This window comes from Colletes latitarsis, chromosome 11, assembly GCF_051014445.1.
Source record: "Colletes latitarsis isolate SP2378_abdomen chromosome 11, iyColLati1, whole genome shotgun sequence".
NCBI classification, from domain to species: domain Eukaryota; kingdom Metazoa; phylum Arthropoda; class Insecta; order Hymenoptera; family Colletidae; genus Colletes; species Colletes latitarsis.
In genome coordinates this window covers 27,466,515-27,490,524 of record NC_135144.1, presented here as the reverse complement: position 1 = coordinate 27,490,524, position 24,010 = coordinate 27,466,515, and the positions used below count along the sequence as shown (strand labels likewise).

At 39.3% G+C, this 24,010-nt stretch overlaps 1 protein-coding gene across 1 annotated transcript in view; it reads left to right on the top strand.

Annotated features, from left to right (window-relative positions):
- Window positions 1–6,312: 6,312 nt before the first annotated feature.
- Window positions 6,313–24,010, top strand: part of Carpa (Carbonic anhydrase-related protein A) — a 415,480-nt gene continuing 397,782 nt past the window's right edge. The window contains exons 1-3 of the mRNA XM_076778852.1: window positions 6,313–6,486; window positions 6,799–6,882; window positions 7,196–7,309. The gene's annotated coding sequence lies outside the window, so the exon portion shown is untranslated. The remainder of the gene's footprint in view (window positions 6,487–6,798; window positions 6,883–7,195; window positions 7,310–24,010) is intronic.

The following is a 24,010-nucleotide window of genomic DNA, read 5'->3' as shown; positions in this document are numbered from 1 at the left end:
GATACCTGCGATGTAAGTTTCTGAACTAAAATTTATCAGTCGGTTAGATTCAATACTATACAGTCAGTATTTTATTAAAAGTATCGGAGGCATTTTATTTATATCACGACACAGAGGATATACAGAACTTTAATTATGAACATAGTCAAATTTATTTTTGCATTTAGTCATTGATAATTTACCTATATAAATAAATGCAACTATTTATAAAAATGAGTATTCCGTTTACCTCCCAAACGAAGTATAGAATTGCAGTGATATATGCTGTATGTATAGCATGAGTCAAATGCAGTGACATTTTTGAGGTGCCTAGGTAGGTAATATCTAGCTAATGACTGCGAATTTAAAATAATTTCTTTAAGTATTGGATAAAATTGTTAGTAATAGCAACTCGGTACACCATTTAAGGGACAACAAACTGTTCTACGTTTTTTAATTTTACCACAGACGAGGTATATGAGTAGATTTTTCACCTTATGGACTTTCGCGGCCGAATTTGACTGCCATACCGACCTGAAAATTCGGAGTTGATTTTAGCGGCCTCTTCTCATGGATGGCAGTCAGTTGAAAAACTATTCACTGAATTAGTATTGATGAGCTGATAGCTGTAGTGTGTTCATAAATACATGTGAGTTGACTATGCAGGGATTGAAATTCATTTCTAAATTTATTGGTAATGTTACAAATGACACGAAAATGGTAATGGGGTTTAGAGACCCCATAAAAATGAGCCGAAAAAATACATTGAATGAAAGATCTACTCGTATACCTCGTCGGTGCCAGTATATAGTTCGATTGGCCGTAGTTCCCAAGATTACTGTGCTTTGAACAAAATCACTAGTTTCTTACCAAGTCGGTACTTCAGTTCGTGCGATACCAACTTCCATAAGATGCATAGAAATACTAACATTTCCCCCATAGATGGCGAGACGATAACGGTTTGTCCAGTTGAGTCTTAAGGGGTATTCCGGTTTAGATGCAATTTTTAGGCGTTCTTTATTATCTTTTAAAAGAAAAACCGCAGACTGCTTTGTATTGGGATTCTACACACTGTCGTTTCAAGTGTACACAGTATTTAAAAAAAAAAAAAATAATCTACGGCTGACATGATTCCAGTCGTTCTATTAATTTGAAAAGAGGGGGAAAAGTATTTTAAAAGAATAGTACAGTATGCCAGCACAGATTTAATAATCCATACTAACTCTTCACTTTCCTTTTCTGTTTACGTTGTTACGTCTAAAAAAAAGTTTGATGGGACAGCAATTTCAGCGTTTTAGTATAATTTCGACATTTCAATAAACCTCGCCCCTTTGTAGACCTGTAGCTTCTCTTCGAGCTGTAGCGCGCATAAATTTAGCGCCGATGAACTTCGCGTACATTATGCAAACAAAAGAAAAAAAAAAAGCAAAATGCACGCCCGTTAGGTGAATAAATATGTATTCCGTAACGGCCTTCCCTTTGTCCTTCGTCTTTTACCCTTTGCTCGTCGACTTTCTCGAGCCTTCATAAATTATTTATCCTCGGAGAAACCTGTGCGCTCCCATCGCTAAGACGATTACTTTAATTAATGTCGATCGTTATCGGCGACGTTGAAAGCCAGAAGGGCAAGAGTCACGTCAACGAGACGCTTTTAAATTCTAACAAGTCGACGCGACGATCGCATCCCCCAAACCAGCGGACGGTCACCATTCGTACATACAAGGTGTTCGACCACCCCTGGAAAAAATTTTAACGGGGGATTTTAGAGGTCAAAATAAGACGAAAATCAAGAATACCAATTTGTTGAAAACTTATTAACAATTAAATTCAAAAGTTTCAAATCGTTCTGGAAAAATTATTTTCAGTTGCAGGGATCAATTACGATCATTTTTGGTGAATAGACATACCCCCGAAATCCTACTCATTTTCTAGAAAAAAATTCGAGAAGGTGTGAAATTTTTCGACGAAATTAAAATATCTCAAATCGTTCTGAAAAAATATTGTTAGCTGTGGGGGTCAATTACAATCATTTTTGGTGAATAGACATACCCCCGAAATCTTGCGCATTTTCGAGAAAAAAATTCAGTACTGGCGGAACTTTAAACGTTAATAACTTTTTAACGAAGCCTCCATCAACAAATTGGTATTCTTGATTTTCGTCTTATTTTGGCCTCTAGAATCGCTCATGTAAATTTTTTCCAGGGGTGGCCGAACACCTCGTATACGTGTGTATTATTTCGACTTAATCTCTCATTTATCTCGCGTCGATCGTTTGTCTTGGTTCTGAAAGTTTCCGAGATTTTGATAATGGTTTACGAAAAAAAAACTGCTTGAAATTGTGTCACGGCGAAAAGAAAGTTCATTTAATTCCAGAATAAAGAACGAAGTTCGACGATTCGCAATGTTCGCAAATTCTGAATTACAAAGTTTGTAGTTCAGAGTTAAGAAGATTCGTTCAGTTTTAAAGTTCGAGATGTTCTGTACTACCGTTCAAATGGTCTTTTCTCTTAAAATTTTACCATAAAACTAAATCAAAGTTCCGGATCCCTCGCCGAGACACTCTTGGGGAGTGAAACGCTTAGGCGGTGGCAAAAGGAATGCTAATGTTAATTTAGGACGGTTTCCTACTTATACAACGCGTATCTGATGCGTTTGTTCTACAAACAAGTTTGGCAGGGATGTTGTTCGAGGAAACTGACGCAATTGTGGTTGGTGAAGTTTCCCAAATTGAGTCATTTTCAATATTTTCTTAAATTATAATAGTTCGAATTCATTTGCTATTTGTTGGATGTAACGAGCAAGACATTTCTCTTCGAACAAACGTTAACATTTCGTTTAAAATTCGGTACAAATTAGAAAATCATTAACCATTTTCTTTATTTACAATTTGACTTGCAAACATGGTGTTTTCGATAGTCTAAATACTGCGATAGCGAACAAAATATCAAAGGAAACTATGTATAGTATCTTCGTTCGTGGCTGTTGATAATGGCGCCGACGACTGAGAAATAGTACTGTTCTTTTCGACTTTAGAGCAAACCCCCAGTCGTCGTGTCTCCTCAACGCAGACCCAAAGACTCTTTTGTGGAAAACAAGTTTGTCCCGTGTATCGGGTGCGTTCGCGATTCGCGAGTTGACCGCGCATCGCTTTTAATTTAATGGAGGCCCGAGGATGTGTGTGGGTGTATCCTGCGATTTCACATGAAGCTTTCTGCGGCAGGCCGGTCCTCGTGGAAATCTGCACTTACAGTCGACCGCACTTGCGGTATTACGGCTCAGTGCAAACGGAGAACCGTGAATGCCATTTGGAAATCATTGCCGATCGGAGAGCTTGGAGCGGTTGTAATGCTCTTAGGAGAACGATACAAAGTGAAAAGGATCCTCGTACGAAATGTCTGAAAAGCCCTCGCGTCGGTATACCTTTTTTTTCTCCCGACGATTCGAAACGTTTCTAATAATGTATTGGATCGGTTATAGAACGCGTATAGAATCGTATCGATCCCTAGGACGTGTCCGTAAACCGATATCGAGCAACCTCTCGCTGGTAGATTTCTCCTTGCGATCTTATTAATAGCTGATAAGATTACGATTCGTTTATGTTATTCTATTGCGCGTAACAAATTTGCGAGAAGCGATCAATCGAGTGCTTACATATTAAAATTACGCGAGTTTCGTTGCTTAAAAATATATGGCGGACGTGGTAACGAGGAGGTAAAAGCGTTTTCATTTAATTAGAATCGATCGAAGCCGGGAATCGGTTTCGGTGGCATTGGCAGAGACGAGACGGTGGTTTTATGGATGGTCAGCCGCGGCAGTTCGTAAACCAGCGTTTAAAACCGCCATTCAAATTTGCGCAACCTTTTATTTTCCGTTTCCTCGAAGCCCCACGTTCGACGGCCATCTTTGTTCCTTCCTCGAGGAGTTTTAAAATCGCGTAAACTTCCCCCTTTTACCTTTCCTGTCGTTTCCCTATTTCCCTCCTCTTTTCTCGTATCATTTGGTTAAAAGATTTTTTACTTTCTCCCTTCCCCCTCCGTCCCCCCCTTTTTTTATCCTTTGCTGGGAACCAACACAAATGTTTGATCTACTTGATGCACCGCTTTTAACCACCGTCGCTTCATCGTTTCTGGCTTCGAATACTTTTCTTCATCTACTTCTCCCGCGTCAGTCTGAAATTCCGTGTTCTTTTGTACCCCTACCCTCCCTTACTCTCGTGAAACGATGTCTCTGTTCAGGCGCTCTCGCAGAACGATATTCTTCAAAAACTCTGCCCTTCGATGACGCTAGGAATCCTTTTAGGGTGATCTTTACGAAGTACTCGGAGTCACGGTACGAGAAACGATCTATTATTATGTCCGACGACTTCCACTCGGTTTTGATTTTCTATCCTGGTTTACGTGTGCATTCTCAGTTATAAGTTTTCGATGTTTCGCGTGATTCAAATACACGTACATACTAGGCCAATGCTTAAGTTCGAGTATTGCGATAGAATTTAATATACGTACAAATATCGTGGGGTCCTGTAGAAGAAGTGGAAAAGACTCGTAGGTAAACCATCCTAGTAAACTCTGTCTTAGATGCTGGGATATTGGAAGTTGGTCGAGCGCTTGCGAGAGGAACGGTCCCTCTGGTGGCGAGTACGGGAGGCGATAGACCCTACAATATCGTTTCTCTTTCGCTAACAAATTATTATTTGTCAAGGTGACATTAAAAATCATGGTTTTAGAAATCTACTAGACAAAGAATAACCAGGTTACCATTTTACAGGTTAAAATTGTCTTCGTGATCCCATCGTGTCATTTGTAGCTTGGAATTCGGCCTGGCTCCTTGTCCCTCATATTTCGTGCTTCGTTCGCGTCGGTCATTTGTCACTTCTCGAGTAAAGTTCATTGCTTTTCGGGCCATTGGACGTGCGCTATAAAAAATGTAAAAAAAGAGGGTAGAAAGCGGACAGGAGCGGAGTGAGAAGGGGACAGGGCAGGAGAAACACTTCGAAGCAGAGCGAAAGTTTCGAGTTGGCGTTATTGATGTCTTCGGTGGATGTGTGCCTGGGTGGTGGCGGAGGGTGGTCGGGATTGGTGGATGGGGGTAATCTTGAGAGCAGCCTCAAAGGCCAAATGAGAAATACTTTTCGATCGGGGTAGCGGCACCGAAGACTCGGCGGCGAGGCTTAAAGGACTTCATATAACGCCTCTGAGCCGTGAGATCTTAGACTCGCGTCGAGATTTCGACGCTTTTATTATGTAACTATATGTGTGCCGGTACGCGTTCGTGTTGGTCTCACGATTTTTCCCCGGCGTCTTCGTTCCCCGAGCGGGCAAACTTTCGTAATTACGAGTTGCTGTTTTTAAAATGACGGCCTGTAATTAATCTCAGAGGTACGATTTCTTCCTACAGCGTCCCCCCCCCCTGCTTGTTTTCCTCGATATTTTCGATAGTAAAAATACGAGAGGGAAACGAGGATCGTCCACCTGTAATAAATTCAAAACAAACCGTAAGCGGAACGTTTCTCGCATCGCGACGCTGATTTATTTCTCTATTTATGACACTGTTTGTCAAGGCCCCTTGCCTGAAATTTAAGCCGTGGTTCGAGATAGCACGCAGTCCTCGAACAATTCTAGGAATCGTTATCGGAACAGGTGTGGGGAATCTCGAGCGACACGATCGTTGCGAGAGAGGTTAACCACGACGCAAGAGCGAAAAGCATGATTCCAAGAATCGAAAACCAAAACAAACGTTTCGACTCTCCAAGCCAAGTTACAGACACTTACAAGCTGCCACGCGAAAACGTGCCTATAAAGTAAAGACTGACAGCCCTACGTTAACCTTACTTAAGTCTCTTTGAGCTGGGCTTACGAATTCCTTGTTGGCGTGATTCGAAAAATTATTGCATCACATGTCTAGATTATGCATTGTCCGTGCCCTTAATTCGCGTATTACGAAAAAATGTTACTGGCGACATCTATTCCACACTTCGTCTATGCCTGTACTACAGACTTCTAACCAGTACTGTGTTCAACCCATTATCGATACAGAATCAAGAATGATTTTTATGTAAGTCCAGTGAGAATTAAAACAAATAACTTTAGTAAATATACTGTGCACAAAAGATTTAGATTGAATGTTAATATTTATATGTTACGTGTTCTATGGTTATACTTGTGTATCGCATAATAGATCGATATTCGATGTTCGAGCTGGGCCAATGACCGGCTTGCATTATGACGTCACAAAAGTATATCGATAATAAATCATTAAGTAATTAATTGTTTGTCTGATATCTTTCTGAATTTATTTTACAGCCGCTGATCTTAAATACGTATATCGTCAATGTTACTCGAAATATAAGGTTTAACCTTTCCTTCGGAAATAAACATCGAGAGTCGAGACGTTGGACCAGCTCACCCCACCCCACCACTATTTGCATCGGTTAGCGGCTATTCTGCTCGGCGTACGCCACTCGCTTTGTGGAAGTTGGCGAAGTGAGACAGCTTCGTGTTTAATAAGGTAAGTACATACTCTTAACCTATCAATATCAATCTAAATGCTTTCAATCACTACTTTTATTGCCCGTTACTCTCTATTGTTGCTCTTATTTAATATTAATACGTTTCTATTGCAAATTTAACTGGCATCGTGAAAAAGATTCAACTCGGTTTCCCGGTTTTTTTTCCGACATCTAACCGATGTCAATTGTCATTATATCTATGAATTACAATCTCTTACAACATATTTTGGATTTAATTGTCGTTTAATTGCCATATGGGAACATTTATTTTTATGTATTGGATCGTAATTTCTATTTTATTTCTGTTGCAGTTTCTGGTTACAAGTGAAGTGCAAGGACGATGTTCGACGCCATGTTTGAAAATATCGATCGATTGAATTTCACTCGGATTATTGGTAAGTACTAATCTATTGTTACGAGTGACGTATATATTCATATTTTTGGCTTTTGATCGTGTTATTCTTTATCGTAAGTACGATGCATAATTATATGTATAATAGGTCAGTGTTGAGATTGAAAAAGAACAGATATAGTCGAACTTTTTCTCGCTTCGATTCACAACGAGAATGTGATTTCGATCGTGTAATGATTCAAAATGTCGTTGGTAGATTGGAATCATGTGTATTTACTTGTATTTTGATCACGATTACATTTTTTATGATCACGATTAAATTTATAGGTTAGTATATTTGCTGTTTCTTTTCACAGGATCCTGAAGTCTCATCACCGTACGTATGGATCCAGAGAACCTCATCGATGACTTCGTTGCTGACTTTTCTCCTAGACAACGTAATCGTCCTAGGCATTAGCATTCTACGGTCGGTGAGTCGCATGTCAAATTTTATTCAATTACGTCATAGGGATGAAAGATTCGAATCGATACAGAAGAATTTCTGTAATTTCATTTCCCACCATAATGAGCGCTATCATCGCTTTCTATAGCCTGTCGGTAATATTGCGAGCGACACCATAATGATAATGGGGCTCTATGAAACACATTGGGTGTAACATTAGGAAAAATTTTAATGGGGGATTCTAGAGGCCAAAATAAGACGAAAATCAAGAATACCAATTCGTTGATGGAGGCTTTGTTAAAAAGTTAGTAACGTTTAAAGTTCCGCTTGTACTGAATTTTTTTCTCGAAAGTGGGTAGGATTTCGAGGTTATGTCTATTCACCAAAAATGATTGTAATCGACCCCTGCAACTAAAAATAATTTTTCTAGAATGATTTGAAATTTTTTTTTTCGCCGAAAAATTTAGGCACCTACCCCCTGTCGATTTTTCTTAAAAATTCGATTTTCATTTTTACTATTTTTGTTTGGCGCTATATGTAGGTACCCATGAGCTCTACTTTAGAAAAAAGTTTCATTGAAATATATTCACTATTGTAGGAGTTATGGTTGTTTCAAATTTGGAACATTTTTATGGGAGTTTTCTCACCCTACGTGGTCAAGGAACAACTTTTCCAATATCGTTAAAATTTCTACATATTCTTCACCAAAATACGCGTTGTTTGCCGTTCGAAACATTGAAATCCTCCAATCCGTTCAGAAGTTATGACGTTTTAAAGATACGCGTGAAATTTCGCGGAATCATTCCTGGCCAGAAATTAGATTTTCGGTAAGGAATTTTTTTCTCGAAACTGCGTAGGAATTCGGGGGTATGTCTATTCACCAAAAATGATTGTAATCGACCTCTGCGACTAAAAATAATTTTTTCAGAACGATTTGAAATTTTTTAATTTTGTCGAAAAATATCAGCATCTATTCGAATTTTTTTCTCGAAAGTGGGTAGGATTTCGAGGTTATGTCTATTCACCAAAAATGATTGTAATCGACCCCTGCAACTAAAAATAATTTTTCTAGAATGATTTGAAATTTTTTTTTTCGCCGAAAAATTTAGGCACCTACCCCCTGTCGATTTTTCTTAAAAATTCGATTTTCATTTTTACTATTTTTGTTTGGCGCTATATGTAGGTACCCATGAGCTCTACTTCAGAAAAAAGTTTCATTGAAATATATTCACTATTGTAGGAGTTATGGTTGTTTCAAATTTGGAACATTTTTATGGGAGTTTTCTCACTCTACGTGGTCAAGGAACAACTTTTTCAGTATCGTTAAAATTTCTACATATTCTTCACCAAAATACGCGTTGTTTACCGTTCGAAACATTAAAATCCTCCAATCCGTTCAAAAGTTATGACGTTTTATAGATTTTCGTTCTCAAGTTCTCATATTAGATTTTCGGTAAGGAATTTTTTTCTCGAAAGTGCGTAGGATTTTGAGGGTATGTGTAATAACAAAAAATGATTGTAATTTACCCCCGCAACCGAAACTAATTTTTTTAGAATGATTTGAAAATTTTTTTTTTCATCGAAAAATTTCAGCACAACCGATTTTTTTTCTCGAAAATGGATAGGATTTCGAAGATATGTCTATTCACCAAAAATTATTTTAATCGACCACTGCAACTACAAATAATTTTTCTAGATCGATTTGAAATTTTTTTTTTCGCCGAAAAATTTAGGCACCTACCCCCTGTCGATTTTTCTTAAAAATTCGATTTTCATTTTTACTATTTTTGTTTGGCGCTATATGTAGGTACCCATGAGCTCTACTTCAGAAAAAAGTTTCATTGAAATATATTCACTATTGTAGGAGTTATGGTTGTTTCAAATTTGGAACATTTTTATGGGAGTTTTCTCACTCTACGTGGTCAAGGAACAACTTTTTCAGTATCGTTAAAATTTCTACATATTCTTCACCAAAATACGCGTTGTTTACCGTTCGAAACATTAAAATCCTCCAATCCGTTCAGAAGTTATGACGTTTTATAAATTTTCGTTCTCAAGTTCTCATATTAGATTTTCGGTAAGGAATTTTTTTCTCGAAAGTGCGTAGGATTTTGAGGGTATGTGTAATGACCAAAAATGATTGTAATTCACCCCCGCAACCGAAAATAATTTTTTTAGAATGATTTGAAAATTTTTTTTTTCATCGAAAAATTTCAGCACAACCGATTTTTTTTCTCGAAAATGGATAGGATTTCGAAGATATGTCTATTCACCAAAAATTATTTTAATCGACCACTGCAACTACAAATAATTTTTCTAGATCGATTTGAAATTTTTTTTTTCGCCGAAAAATTTAGGCACCTACCCCCTGTCGATTTTTCTTAAAAATTCGATTTTCATTTTTACTATTTTTGTTTGGCGCTATATGTAGGTATCCATGAGCTCTACTTCAGAAAAAAGTTTCATTGAAATATATTCACTATTGTAGGAGTTATGGTTGTTTCAAATTTGGAACATTTTTATGGGAGTTTTCTCACTCTACGTGGTCAAGGAACAACTTTTTCAGTATCGTTAAAATTTCTACATATTCTTCACCAAAATACGCGTTGTTTGCCGTTCGAAACATTAAAATCCTCCAATCCGTTCAGAAGTTATGACGTTTTATAGATTTTCGTTCTCAAGTTCTCATATTAGATTTTCGGTAAGGAATTTTTTTCTCGAAAGTGCGTAGGATTTTGAGGGTATGTGTAATGACAAAAAATGATTGTAATTCACCCCCGCAACCGAAACTAATTTTTTTAGAATGATTTGAAAATTTTTTTTTTCATCGAAAAATTTCAGCACAACCGATTTTTTTTCTCGAAAATGGATAGGATTTCGAAGATATGTGTATTCACCAAAAATGATTGTAATCGACCCCCGCATCCAAATATAATTTTTCCAGAATGATTTGACATTTTTGAATTTAATTTGTTAATAACTTTTTAATGAAGCCTTAGTCAAGAAATTGATATTCTTGATTTCCACCTTATTTTGGCCTCTAGAATCTCCCATTAAAATTTTTCCCAAGGGTGGCCGAACACCCTGTATATGGTATAGAGTTTTTTTTCGATATCTTAATCGATTTCGTGTAACCGACGCCGTTTTTCTCGCGAACTATAACTCACGGTGGAGGGGACCGTTAAATTAGTCGCGAGGACAGGAAAAGTAAGTATGCGGTTGCTTACCCGTTTTGCCCTACCGGTGGAGCTAAATTGCGGGCATGACGCCTAAGAATAATTACGTTTTTCGACGAATAAATACTATCTCGTAACCTGTTTATACCACCGAAAAGCTGGTCGATCGTTATGTCTTGCGTACGATAAAGGCCGGGTAGCGGGTTAGAAAAAGAATGGTGGAATTAATTGAAAACACAGGCAACGAGGTGCAACGTCGTTTAACAGCGGAGCCGGTATCCTGAACACGAGGGGCACGAAAATCTGGTAAGCGGTAATAATAAAGTAGGCGATAAATAACCGCGTTTAAGTGGTAACGTAATTTCAGTTTCTACCCTTACAGGACCATTAAGGCCATTATTGCGAATCTCTTAATTTGCGAAAAACACTGTTTCCTCAAGGGGCTGGGAGAAACGCCGTTTTCAGAGACGCGCTAAGTGGCAAGGAGGCGGCGAGATTGTGTTCCTGCACCTGTTGGGGTATTATTCATTTCAACTGGAAGGTCGTTGACACCCTTTTTCGTGGTCCTTTTCCCATTCTATATCACCCTCCACGTTACAGACTCGCGAACGTGGCACTTTACGTACTAATATCGCGGATGTTTAAGGAAGTAATTGCAAAGAGGAGGCTTTAATCTTCAAATCGATGTCTTAGTTGCGTAAACAAATCTTAGAAGAAATTTTCTCGCTAGTTCGTTGCATTTAACGTTTAATCCAATGCACGAGCAGCGCGATATTCGATTTTTCGACGAGTGTCGCGGTCAGAGATAATATTGATGGGGCACGATCGAGCAAAAGCAGCGAGTTATCGCGCATTTATCTTCCGGCCGTTTATTTTTATACACATAACAAGTTGTTAATTTTGCTCGGTTCCCGTGAATTTTTCACGGTGGTTTTTTCGACCCTTCCGTAAATGATTCCGCGCTACAAACGCCACGCTCTCCTCTCTCGCCCGTTTCTCGTCCCCATCCTTTTTTTCCCCACCTGTTTGTAACCCGGCCTGTTAATTATGATTAATCATGTCTCGGAAATTAAAGCGATTAATCTTCCCGTTGTGACGACCGTAAGCGTGTTACTGGCCTAGCACACCGACGCCGCGTATTCGTGTGTGTTGAATGCCTCTGTTTTCCATGGGGGGGAGTGGTTTTCTCAATTAGTTCAGCCACTAATCGTTTTTCGTGACTTATGCGCGTTTTTAAGGCACCGCGGCGTTGACAATTACGAAATTTCCGAATTTTATCGTTTACGCGACCAACGCGCGGCAGACGCTCGGAAGTTTAACGCGTTTCTAAATAAAAATAAACTTGCGCGTTATTCTCGCGGACGATTTTACACGATTCGTTACTATTATTAGTGAACGATCTTTTTCAATCTGAGTTTTCACACAGATTGTCACACTATTGTTAGTAAATAGTAGCAGAAAATTGCTTTAGAATAGAACTTTGATAGAAAACCACGGAAATATTTTCCTGTACCCAACAGTTTCGCTTTTCAAGTTCTATTAAAAATTGCCACGAACGTCCCAGACCCAATATTTATAATACTGCGAGCTCCTTAACACGTTGACTGTTATATCGACTTCGAGTGACACGTATACACACAGCACTCGTGGGACCACTTCACTCTTCACTTTACTCGGTTACGACTGATATTAATATTTACGTATTTCTATCGGAACGTGATAAGACTAACGGAACGATGATAATCATAAAAATAATAATAAATATGATTTTCACGAAACATCGTCACAGGTTGACTGTAATCAACATCATCAACACAAAGAATATCGATTAGAATTAATCAAACATTAGGAAAGCTAAAATAACATTGAATAATTTTGTCCTCGATAAACGTAGTTCGTTATTTTCACATGTTTGAATGGTTCAGAAACCGTGGCTTCTAAATTATTTTTGTTTATAGAAGTTAGAAATTAAACTATTCAACTTCATGAAATAGAAAGCGGAGAAAATAGAATGCTCGAATATGTCGTCACTTTCCGTACTCGCGACCAGAGGGCTGAGTTCTTGTTTCTCTCGCAAGTGATCGATCGATCTTCCGTTTCTATGTATGTATGCACTCACCGAATATCTTATCGATGAGTGAATGAAAGGTATGGCGATTAGGATGATCTAAAGTTGTTATTTGGGGGGCCTTATAGACTTATAGCCTGATTACCGGCAAGAATCTCGTTCGTTTCGAGTTTCGGTAAACTCGAATTTCTGTTTCGTCGCGGGGGTGGAGAGGGGCGGGGTCGGGGTCGTGTTTCTTATCGCCAGATGCGAAAGGGGGAGCCCGGCAGTAACAAAGGCCGTCGATATAGCGTCGTAAACCCGTAAAAAGTAGGAACTATCGCGAATAAATAACCGATGGAGAGTGGCCGGGAGAGGTCTGGCGCGAAAGGGTGTGGGGGGGGGGGCGAGCTCGAGAGGGGTGAAATGAATGCGTGCTACGTAGGAAGCGGAGCTGGCCGTTGTTGAATGGAAGTGTCAGAACGGAAGGGGCGCTGGAGGAGGGCGAAAGAGGGGAAAGAAAAGAGGGTGGCCCCGGAGAGGTTGGCGGTTTCGTTCGAGAGCGTGAAAATGCGGGGGTTGCACCTCTTGTAAAAGGGAAATATATAAACTCGAAAGGCCGATAAAGTCACTACCCGCTGTTACGACAAACTCCCGCTTCCTTTTACCTTGATTCACCTTTTCTCTTTGTTTCTCTTGTTCCCCCGCCGCGACGGGGTCGCCCCGGAATTCGAATCGGGGAGGAAAATAATGCTCGTGTCGTGACCTCTGTCACGCGCAGGACTCCGTTACTGGGTTGCTCTTGGATGCACGGGATCCACTCTTCTTCGCTTCCGAGATTTTTAACTATGCTCCCTCGAAATCGATCGCTCCGGTGATTTGCATGCAGCCACTGTTACAATTAGACTGTGAACCTTTATGTAAATTCATATTTTTATTAATAGGATTGACGAATTGGGAGCATTGTGGAGGGTTGTTTCAACCCCTAAATATAATAAACATCCATAGTCGAGTTATGTGAGAATTTGGGTGTGATCACACGACGATGTACGGACATTTTATGAACGCGTCTTTCAGGCGCCTACACGTACTCGTACAGGCATTAGCCTTATTTGTTCTTGTTACTGTTTCTAACGAATGTTTATCCAACCGTATGTGTTAAATATTGTATCTCTGACGAATTGTTCTTTTTATGGCGTTTATTATATCGGGCACTTAATTAATATTCCCTTAACTGCGTTTAATAACCAATAAGTTACAATAATGATTTAATTCGTAAAGGGTCGAACTGTAATTCAAGCTTATTTAAATATTTCTCCAGCGAAAAGAAACATTATACATCTTTGCCCGAAATCTTTTCGGTTCTCTTTCGCCCCTATAATTCATAGACCGCGATAAAAGCGAAGTCAGTCCCGGCGTTCGAAGCAAGGATACCCGGGGAACGCCATTCAGCGTGGATTGCACGCACAAAACGCGGGGATCCATATGTCGACGGCGGTGAATTCCTTTCTCATAGAGTCATAAACTTATCGCGAAATATGTTTCTTCAGCGTCGAGCGTTTCGCCGACGAAACGGCGTCGTATGTTCGTTTCGGAGGGTTCAAAGGGATCGTGGGAGGGACGGGGGCGGTCGGGAAGAACGGAAAGCAAAGAAGGGAAAGAGCACAAAAGGAAAAGTAGCGAAAAGGCGGGCGAGTGAAAGGCGTAAAATCGCAGGAACTGCGCACGCTGGAAGTACATAAACTCGAAAGCCCGATAAACTTCTCGCAGCTACGGCTGCAACCGGTTCGCTTCGCGTCTTTGCCCCCCTTTTTCTCGTTCGCCGATTTTTTTTCACTCCCCCTTCGCCCCCACCCCTCCCAACCGTGTTCCCAGCCCCGTTCGACTCGATGTTTCACCTTTCCTTTTGCCTGGCAAAATTGGCCGGCGCTCGTTCGCGACGCTAGTCACGTGCAAATCGCTAAGTAGTAAAGTCAGACGATGCCCGACCGACGTTGGAATTCAAAGGGATGTGTGCACAGCTTTCGTTTGGCCCTTTCGTTTGCCGGACGATCAACGCGAAGAAGAATGGGAGCGGGTTTCCCTGGTTTGCGTTAAAACCGGCCGCGTACTAACGATCGCCGCGTTCGGGACTGGAAATTGACTGGTCCCCTTTGTTTTGCACCGAATTACCGTTTCCAGACAATTGTGCCAGTGTAGAAGCCACGAGGAGCTTCGAGGAGAGGATTAGGTTACGAAGATTCCTTTGCAAGCGTCCCTTATTTGCCTCCATTCTCTTTTTATACAGATTCGATTTAACACGTTTCGAGAAAGGATAAGTAATTCCCTTCTGCAAGAAACTTTTGTTTCAACTTTTGTACGGAACTCGATACCAACATCAATTGTCTATAAATTCTCTTGTACGTGCGATCATAGTTTCTAGGAACCAAGCGTTTATTAGGGATTGAGATAAGAGATGGTCGTATAGAAGAGACATACTTTCCTCGTATAATAAAAGACAATATAGATTAGCGAAGTAGAATTATTCTTCTTGTAGTTCCCTATTATGGTCAGGATAGCGACCGGGTGTTTTAATAAAATTAACACGGGGTGGACTCTTTAAAACTGTATCTTGTGACTGCTCACGGCAGAAGCCAATACAATACTGTACCCTGACAGAAAATCAGGGTCGTGAGGGCACCCTTGACAGTACGACCCTCCTTTTTCCAAGTGTCCTGGCTGATCCTCCTTTAAAAGGGGGAAACGCGCCAAGGAGAAGCACATGGCCCGCTTCAGGCACTTATTTATTTCTACGTTTCTAACGTATACGCTAGAATTACCATCTTTTGGCATTTTTAAGATTTATTGGAAACCCCGGTACCGCGGATAAAAAATATTACTTTAAATGTCGAGACAAGATGATTCGAAAATACCGTCCGCGATCAAACGTGAAAAGTTATTATTTGGTCCCAGCAATGCTCCGAAGCGTGAATAATAGGAGCACCCTGTACATCGACTGGTCATGCACGTGAAATATACGTAAGTAGTGGATGCACGGTCGGGAATTTGATCGGGGCCATAACTCTCACTATCAAATATTCATTCGGTATTGACTAATAGATGCAGTATCTGTCGGCCTGGTAGTGGCCCAACACGTGCGGAAAATATATACATGTACAAGTTCACAGCGGATGGGCCGTTTCAAAATGGTGGATCGATCACGGGGAAAAGTTTCGAGCAAAGAAAATAATCCACGATCGTTACACGCTATTCCAGTCGGGGTATTGCAAAAAAGGGATCGGGACCTAAAAAGTGTATAAAACTACTGCATTAAGTAAGAAAAAAATACTTATCGTTAGGCAACAGAGAAAACAAAACCATCTTCTTAGGGTTATTAGTAGTTTTATAAGGGTAATTATTGGATTTACATTAGGGGATGATCTTGATTTCGACATTGTATACGTTGTATGGTCGAGGATAATAACTTTTTCAAACTCTTTGTAAATTGATATTCTTTTTAAAACCCACGAAAGAGTGTTAATTAAAATATTTGAGAAAAATAATCGGTAACCTGTTGTCGAGATCACGGTGATCGATGAGATATAATTCAGAATAAATATAACAAACAATCGTACGTACCTAATATTATAATTACTATAATGCTTATCATTGCGCCATGGCTTTTCAGTTTAGGTTAACGCGGCCACCTTAATTGAACACGTAGTTAATTAAATCGTCCAGGTAGACGAGAGCGAAGCTGGCGCATTAGTCAAACAGCGCTTAGAATGTGTACATTGCGTCTGTTGTACTCGATGCGTTAATTTAAAGTTACAGCCTCGAGTATGGCGTGGAATACCGATTGCTAAACTTCTTGAACGGATTTCGGAAGCCTATTTTGTCCACAGAAATATCAGCGCAAAAATGACGAGTTAATTTTGCGAAGCAAAATACACGGTGGCGTGGTTTTATTATTTTTTAAATAATTGTCGATCGTAATTTTCTTTTCTCGATAGAACAATAGCAATAGCGATATTCAAGTTTCTGTTAGAAAACACGTTACGTGTATAATATTTTTTAACTCGCTCTAATTGCTAATCAGCGATCACAGAATTTTTTTATTAAAATAATTCATTATTTGCATTCGAGTGCGAAAGACAGTTATCGATGGAAATAGGTGAATCATGCTTTTACAGTCGTCGGAATAGCCGTAACAACGTTACGCGATTCGAGAGTGCGTTTTATGGAAATTTAGATTTAATCATTACATTTGTCATGCAAATAGAGGATCGAATCGACAACGAAGCCTGTCAAATTTTCCGCCAGAGATATTACATCAAGGGTGGATGTCGAAGGGCGAAAAACAAGAACGGAAAAAAGGGGCTTTCTTTATTGGCGCACGGGGAATACGGCGCGCATCGGACCCGTTAATACCGAATGTCCGAAAGTAATTATGCAAATTGATTATTCACGGGGCATTTGCACGTTCAATTGGGGCGGACGATACGATGTTTTTGCGTCTGAACACTTTTTTTTTCTCGCGTTGCAAACGATTCTACGCGTATAATATATTCAAATTCAATCGATCGACCGGCCACTCCCGCAAACGGTCTAATTGATTTTTTGGAATCCACACCGGCACGCTAATTGATACGAAAATCAACTTTACCATTAAACGAGAAAAAGGATGGAAACTACGAATTTTTATTTCGCTTTACGTTCGAGGCTTCTGTTCGTTTCGATTCAATATTACTCTCGCTGCAATAAATTCGTAAATATTTAACTCAAACTTTTGGATGATAAAGTTTCTCATTGTTTATCATTTTTTTTTTTTTTGAAGTCTAATTTCTGTTTGGTTATTCGTCGATGGTTTCCGTTCGTTGCGGGAATATTCGAAGGATTCCCTAAGGAACACGCAGGACGGTTTCGTTCCTTTTATCAATCATGAATTTCTTCGATAATCGTTTAGTGATCCATCCCCCTGACATCACTGGTTCCCGAACAGCCAGTGTATACGGCAGTTATGCTCTCTTTTTCGGGAACCTTTTTTTTATCTCCGAAATAGCCTTATCATTCATGGAACCGTTGTTTTCGTGGCAATCGATAACCGAGAATTTCATTCTTTTTCTTGCGAGCGATAAACAGACTATAATAGATCGTGCAATGTTAGAAAAGTTTAAACATACAACAAAAAACTTCTATTTTTAAATAACAAATAATTAGACGCGTTTAAAACCTCACGCTCTGGTAACAGTCTCGATCCAATATTAAAAACGAAACGTTTCGTTGGGAAAATAATTCGCGACGCATAGATTGCCACGAATAATTGACTGCAGACACGATAGAGAACAAGAGAGAGACAGAAGGGGAAGAAAAAAAAGTACAGCTCAAAGCGGATTTCATTGTTACACCAAGCAGAAATAAAATCGCAACAAGCAGATCGTAAAAAGGATTCAGAACTTTATTACGCGTGCTGGCACTAAACCATTTCTCGAATACCCCGCGAACCGTCAACAATTTATTAATCGCAGATATAATTCAAAACGGAAGAAATGCAATAATGCATGGGAGAAGTGGACCGTACGGAACGACGTTCATTGTTGCGCCGTGTGCGATAAAGTCGCGGAACGCGAACCGTAAAATAGAATTCAAAACTTTATTTCCCGTGTAACCGCTCAACAACATTTGTTTTTTATTAAAGAAACGTAGGAATGCTTGAAAAAAAGGTTCAACAAAAATATGTAAAATTCTGATAGTCCAGCGACGATGCAGGTCTTAATTTTAAGAACTGCATAATTTTATATACCTACGTATTTAATTAAAATTTGTTCCTACGATCAAGAGATGTACACGAGACAGGAATATTTGGATACTTATTTGCAATCTTTAAGCAATAATTTTTACTCGACAACTTTTGTTTTTTATTAAAGAAGCGTAGAAATGTTAGAAGGAAGGGTTCGATAAATATGTAAAATTCTAATAAAATCCAGCGACGATACAGGTATCTCATTTATATTTTTCTAAATATGTTTCTGTTTGAGAACTGCATAATTTTATATACGTACGTATTTAATTAAAATTTGTTCCTACGACCAAGAGATGTAAACGAGTCAGGAATATTTGGATACTTATTTGCAATCTTTAAGCAATAATTTTTACTCGACAACTTTTGTTTTTTATTAAAGAAGCGTAGAAATGTTAGAAGGAAGGGTTCGATAAATATGTAAAATTCTAATAAAATCCAGCGACGATACAGGTGTCTCATTTATATTTTTTTAAATATGTTTCTGTTTGAGAACTGCATAATTTTATATACGTACGTATTTAATTAAAATTTGTTCCTACGACCAAGAGATGTAAACGAGACAGGAATATTTGGATACTTATTTGCAATCTTTAAGCAATAATTTTTACTTGACAACCTTTGTCTTTTATTAAAGAAGCATAGAAATGATAGAAGGAAGGGTTCGATAAATATATAAAATTCTGATAAAATCCAGCGACGATACAGGTATCTCATTTATATTTTTCTAAATATGTTTCTGTTTGAGAACTGCATAATTTTATATACGTACGTATTTAATTAAAATTTGTTCCTACGACCAAGAGATGTAAACGAGACAGGAATATTTGGATACTTATTTGCAATCTTTAAGCAATAATTTTTACTCGACAACTTTTGTTTTTTATTAAAGAAGCGTAGAAATGCTAGAAGGAAGGGTTCAATAAATATGTAAAATTCTAATAAAAACCAGCGATGATACAGGTATCTCATTTATATTTTTCTAAATATGTTTCTGTTTGAGAACTGCATAATTTTATATACGTACGTATTTAATTAAAATTTGTTCCTCCGACCAAGAGATGTAAACGAGACAGGAATATTTGGATAGTTATTTGAAATCTTTAAGCAATAATTTTTACTCGACAACTTTTGTTTTTTATTAAAGAAGCGTAGAAATGCTAGAAGGAAGGGTTCGATAAATATGTAAAATTCTAATACAATCCAGCGACGATACAGGTATCTCATTTATATTTTTTTAAATATGTTTCTGTTTAAAAACTGCATAATTTTATATACGGACGTATTTAATTAAAATTTGTTCCTACGACCAAGGGATGTAAACGAGACAGGAATATTTGGATAGTTATTTGCAATCTTTAAGCAATAATTTTTACTTGACAACCTTTGTCTTTTATTAAAGAAGCATAGAAATGCTAGAAGGAAGGGTTCGATAAATATATAAAATTCTGATAAAATCCAACGACGATACAGGTATCTCATTTATATTTTTCTAAATATGTTTCTGTTTGAGAACTGCATAATTTTATATACGTACGTATTTAATTAAAATTTGTTCCTACGACCAAGAGATGTAAACGAGACAGGAATATTTGGATAGTTATTTGAAATCTTTAGCAACAAATGTATTCCTTCGAAATGTTCTCTTCAAACGACCATTTCACCCGTCTCGCGTTTTAATGGAAACAGAAAGTAATGAGACGTCGCACGGTGCATTATGGCATACCTATAATAAGAAGGCTTACGTCGTTTTCCATCCCCGAGAATTCTCCGTCGAGTGTAACTTCCAGGGCGAAACGGACCCGCGGATTATCTGAGGAAGTGCGAAGAGGCTTTCAACGCGGTATAATTTATTTCAAAGCCGAGGCCGGCCCCTCGAAAAAGGGAATCTCTGATGAAACAGCCTTAATTAGCGCAGAGTTTCTTACCTACAAATTCTCCCTTCTTTTTCGCCAAAGAAAACCGCTGGCGCCGGTGCTCCTCCACTTTTTCCATACCTAATCGTTCCCTCGGTTTCCGATTCGACGATTGCTTCGACGCTTACATCTTATCGACGCGCATTTTATTTTTCTTCCGGAGAATAAGCATATCTGGACGGTTTGTAGCTACGAAAAGAAGCGTTCGAAGAAGCTAATTGAAGAAAAAAGTTAAATGCAAATAAAAAACGAGCTGAAAGAGAGCTAAATAAGAGCGAGCGAAAGCGAAGAGAAGCAGAGAAAATAAAAGCTAAAAGCTTCTTACGTAAAAACGAGAATACAGAAATAGAATTTTATCGAGAATTTCGTTCGGGTATTGTACGAAGAAACATTGTCACGCTTTGTCAGACTGACCTGCAAAATATTTTGAATTATATTTCGAAATTTTAGATGGTTTGTTATACCGGGCACGCTGAGTATTTAATACGTCAAAGTTGACGTCCGGAGAAGTTGGAATTTTATTAAAAATACCAAACAGTTTCCCTTTTTATAGCTCGCCCACCGAATGGTGATTCAATTCGCAATTTACGTGGCTGCGTTTTTGTTACGCTTTGTTCTTTACTGTTCTGTTTAGTCGAAAGGAATTCGTTTTTTCCATTTCACAAACGATAAATTTGTTGGGACGCCGAACATTTTTCGTACAACAGCACCAATATTGAGGGATGTAAATACGGGCACAATGGTGTAAATACGTATACTCGAAGCTCTCGTAGATCGAAATTTGTCCATATTATCCTACGAATACTGTCGAAGAAACCTTTTATAAGAGTTAAAATATAGAGAGACGCGTTAAACATTGAATATATAATAGTTTGCTCGATGAATTTAATCCAAGGGGGATACGAAGTTAATTGTTTATAAATATTGTTCGCAAATATGTTAATGACGGCTGGCGGAGTGAGGCGACCAGGCTCTCACGGAAACAAGGTCGATCGATCGGCCAATAAATTTTAAATAATTGAGGGCGACTTAATGCATGTAACCTGATTAACATGGCACGCGTCATAGATTCGAATCGCACGCAAATATAACGTTCGATCACTTTCGAGAATTATTTTCGTAGACTAGATTTGTTTGCAACGACGGGCAATATTCGAAACTTAGACGACGATTAAATACTTCGGTTTCTCGATTTTCGCGCAAGTTCGTGACGAGTTCAGACTTCCGGAAAAGTGGACATTTTGTAGCGCCTACAAATGTTCCGCGAAAGCAATTTGCATCGGAGGCAGGCTTCCGTAATTAAATTTGGGTAATCGCGTTCCCGCTGCAATTCTATTTAATTTCTGTCGGCTAAAATTCTGCGTACGTGCAATATTAACGTCGTAGCCACTCGCAACAAAATTCAAATAGAATTCTTTAAAACGTTGCGTCGATCAATAAGGAACCATCGCGACGAAGAGAATTATTTCTCGTTTTATATTTCCGACTCCGTTGTTCGCGATGAATGCTCAGAATTTAGATACGCGAAACGTCAGTATCCTCGTTACTACCTCATTATCGTAAAGTAAAGTTTATATATTTGTACGTTTGAATGCTACACGCGTTGAAATAATTTTTGTCGACAGTTTTTTTTTTACTTTTCGATGATATCAAATATTGTTTTCCAATTCCATTAAAAACAATGCTATTTCGGTAGCAGTGTGTGCAATTATTGCCTACAAGAGAAAACGAACTGTCGAGGTAAACCGACGCATCAAGATGCAAACTTTCCTTGCGGATCTTTTGCAAATTATATTGCCCAAGGATGGAGCACTTGAATTTCAGATACGTTTCACGGTTCAGGGAATCGTGGTTCCATCGTACTCGGTACCATAACTCAGGTGACCCGATAAAACTTCAGCGGCCACGAGTACACTTATTTCAAGTCGTCGGGGTGGAGCTGTGTGCATTATTCTCAACAATTTGCCAGCGTGAAAAGGAGTGAGAGGAGTCGTTACGCCTCTTAGTCGTAAACAACTGTAACCCGTACCATTTTATAGTCCCACCGAATCCAGCTAGTTATTTCGTTTCGGAACAAAATGTCCAAAACTTCGAAGACATTCTTTGTGGATGAAAATATGTACCTTGTAAAATATTCGAATTTGTTAAGAGTTAAAGACGGAATGGTATGTCGATTTAATCCTTTGCACTCCGAATTTTTCAGCATTTACGTTAACTAAAAAATAGGGCAATTTAGACAAATAGAGACACAAACAAGTTCAATATCTGTTTTATATACACAATTTTGTTTGGTTTGGACTTGAAAAAGGGGCTCCTGAGATAAGAACCGATGTCGAGTCACGCTCGACGTAGGGGTGCAAAGGGTTAAGAATCAAAGTGAAATAGTATATTCAAACCATGGCCAGCAAAGAGCAGGGAAAATCGTTGCACCCATTGAACGCGTTACTTTCCCGTAAGAAAGACCCGGGCAACTTGTCAGCCGTAATGCAACGAATTGACGGGACACCTATTTTAGGGGAATTCACTTTGAATTTCGTCCCTTACAACTTTTTCCGTCCCCCGGCTTCACCGGGACGTCAGTCTGCGCCCCGTCCATCCCCTCCGTCGCGTATTACCTCGTCAGAAATTCAACCCTCGTACACAGCCATTTCGCAAATTCGATCTCCGTCCGCGCACGCTGGATGCGAAACGTCTCTCTGCGTGCCTTTCCTAGACGTAGAGCAAGACGAAACGAAGAAGTCAATGGCATTACGTCAAATCGTTGACGCAATTTTCGTGAATAAAAGTTCGGTCGCGTAAGCGTCGCCGAGGAGTTCCGCCGTCGACCGTCAATTTCTTAAAGACGTGTAAATCCGAACGCGGAATTTATCGAGTCAGCGACGTGGATTTACAGTGACGTCGATATTTCTACCCGGGGGTTCTCGATTGCACGAATATTAGCACGGCAAACTTGTTTAAATCGTACTCTCTATGAAACTTTTTATATTGAGGGAAAGGGATTTGTTAAACGAAGATATAAAAAGAGAAGAACTTGTTACGAGAGTAAGAAGGTACCATTAAAAGGTACATTAAAAAATTATATTCTATTACGTAACCTAAAGAGAGGACTCCAAAACGAAGGGAAAATATTTTCGTAACAGGCACTTCTCGATTTCTGGGTTCATCGAAGCCGAACACGCGTCGCGCGACTAATTTTGTTCCTTTAACTTCGTTAAGTTCGATGGAAGTGCGGTCGAAATGAAATTCAGCACGCTGTGATATTATCGGAACAGCACCAGTGGCGAGAACAACGATATAAAGAAGAAAACATATTGGTAAGGGCTAAAGCTTTGTTCAGTCTGCTAGAAATTTTCCTTTTATCTCTCGGTAGGACGCGAGACGCGAGCTTGACCTGACCCAACTTGATTCAAGTCCGCTTCATAGACCGTGTGAGAACGAACGAGGGCACGAGCCGGAAATGAAGGTAGATGGAACGTCGGCGGCGCAAACATACGCCGTTACCTTCTGTTGAGTAAATTTTATCGAATTCGGTGATCCCTCGGCTTCGGGAAACGGGGGCGGAAAAACTGTAATATGTATCACACGGTGCAGCACGCACCGGGGAAGCGCAAAGCGCCCAGTGACATGTGTTATGTCGAATCAATGGCCAACGACGGGTAAAAACTTGGGAAATCCCTGTGGGATTTAAAATCCTTTCCATCAGAGACAGTTTTCTGCTGCAACGAATGTGGTACTGTGCGTCCGCGGGAAGTTGGCTAGCGAAAGGAATGCGGGTCTGATTGGCGTAGAGATCCCCCCCACTCTAGTCCCG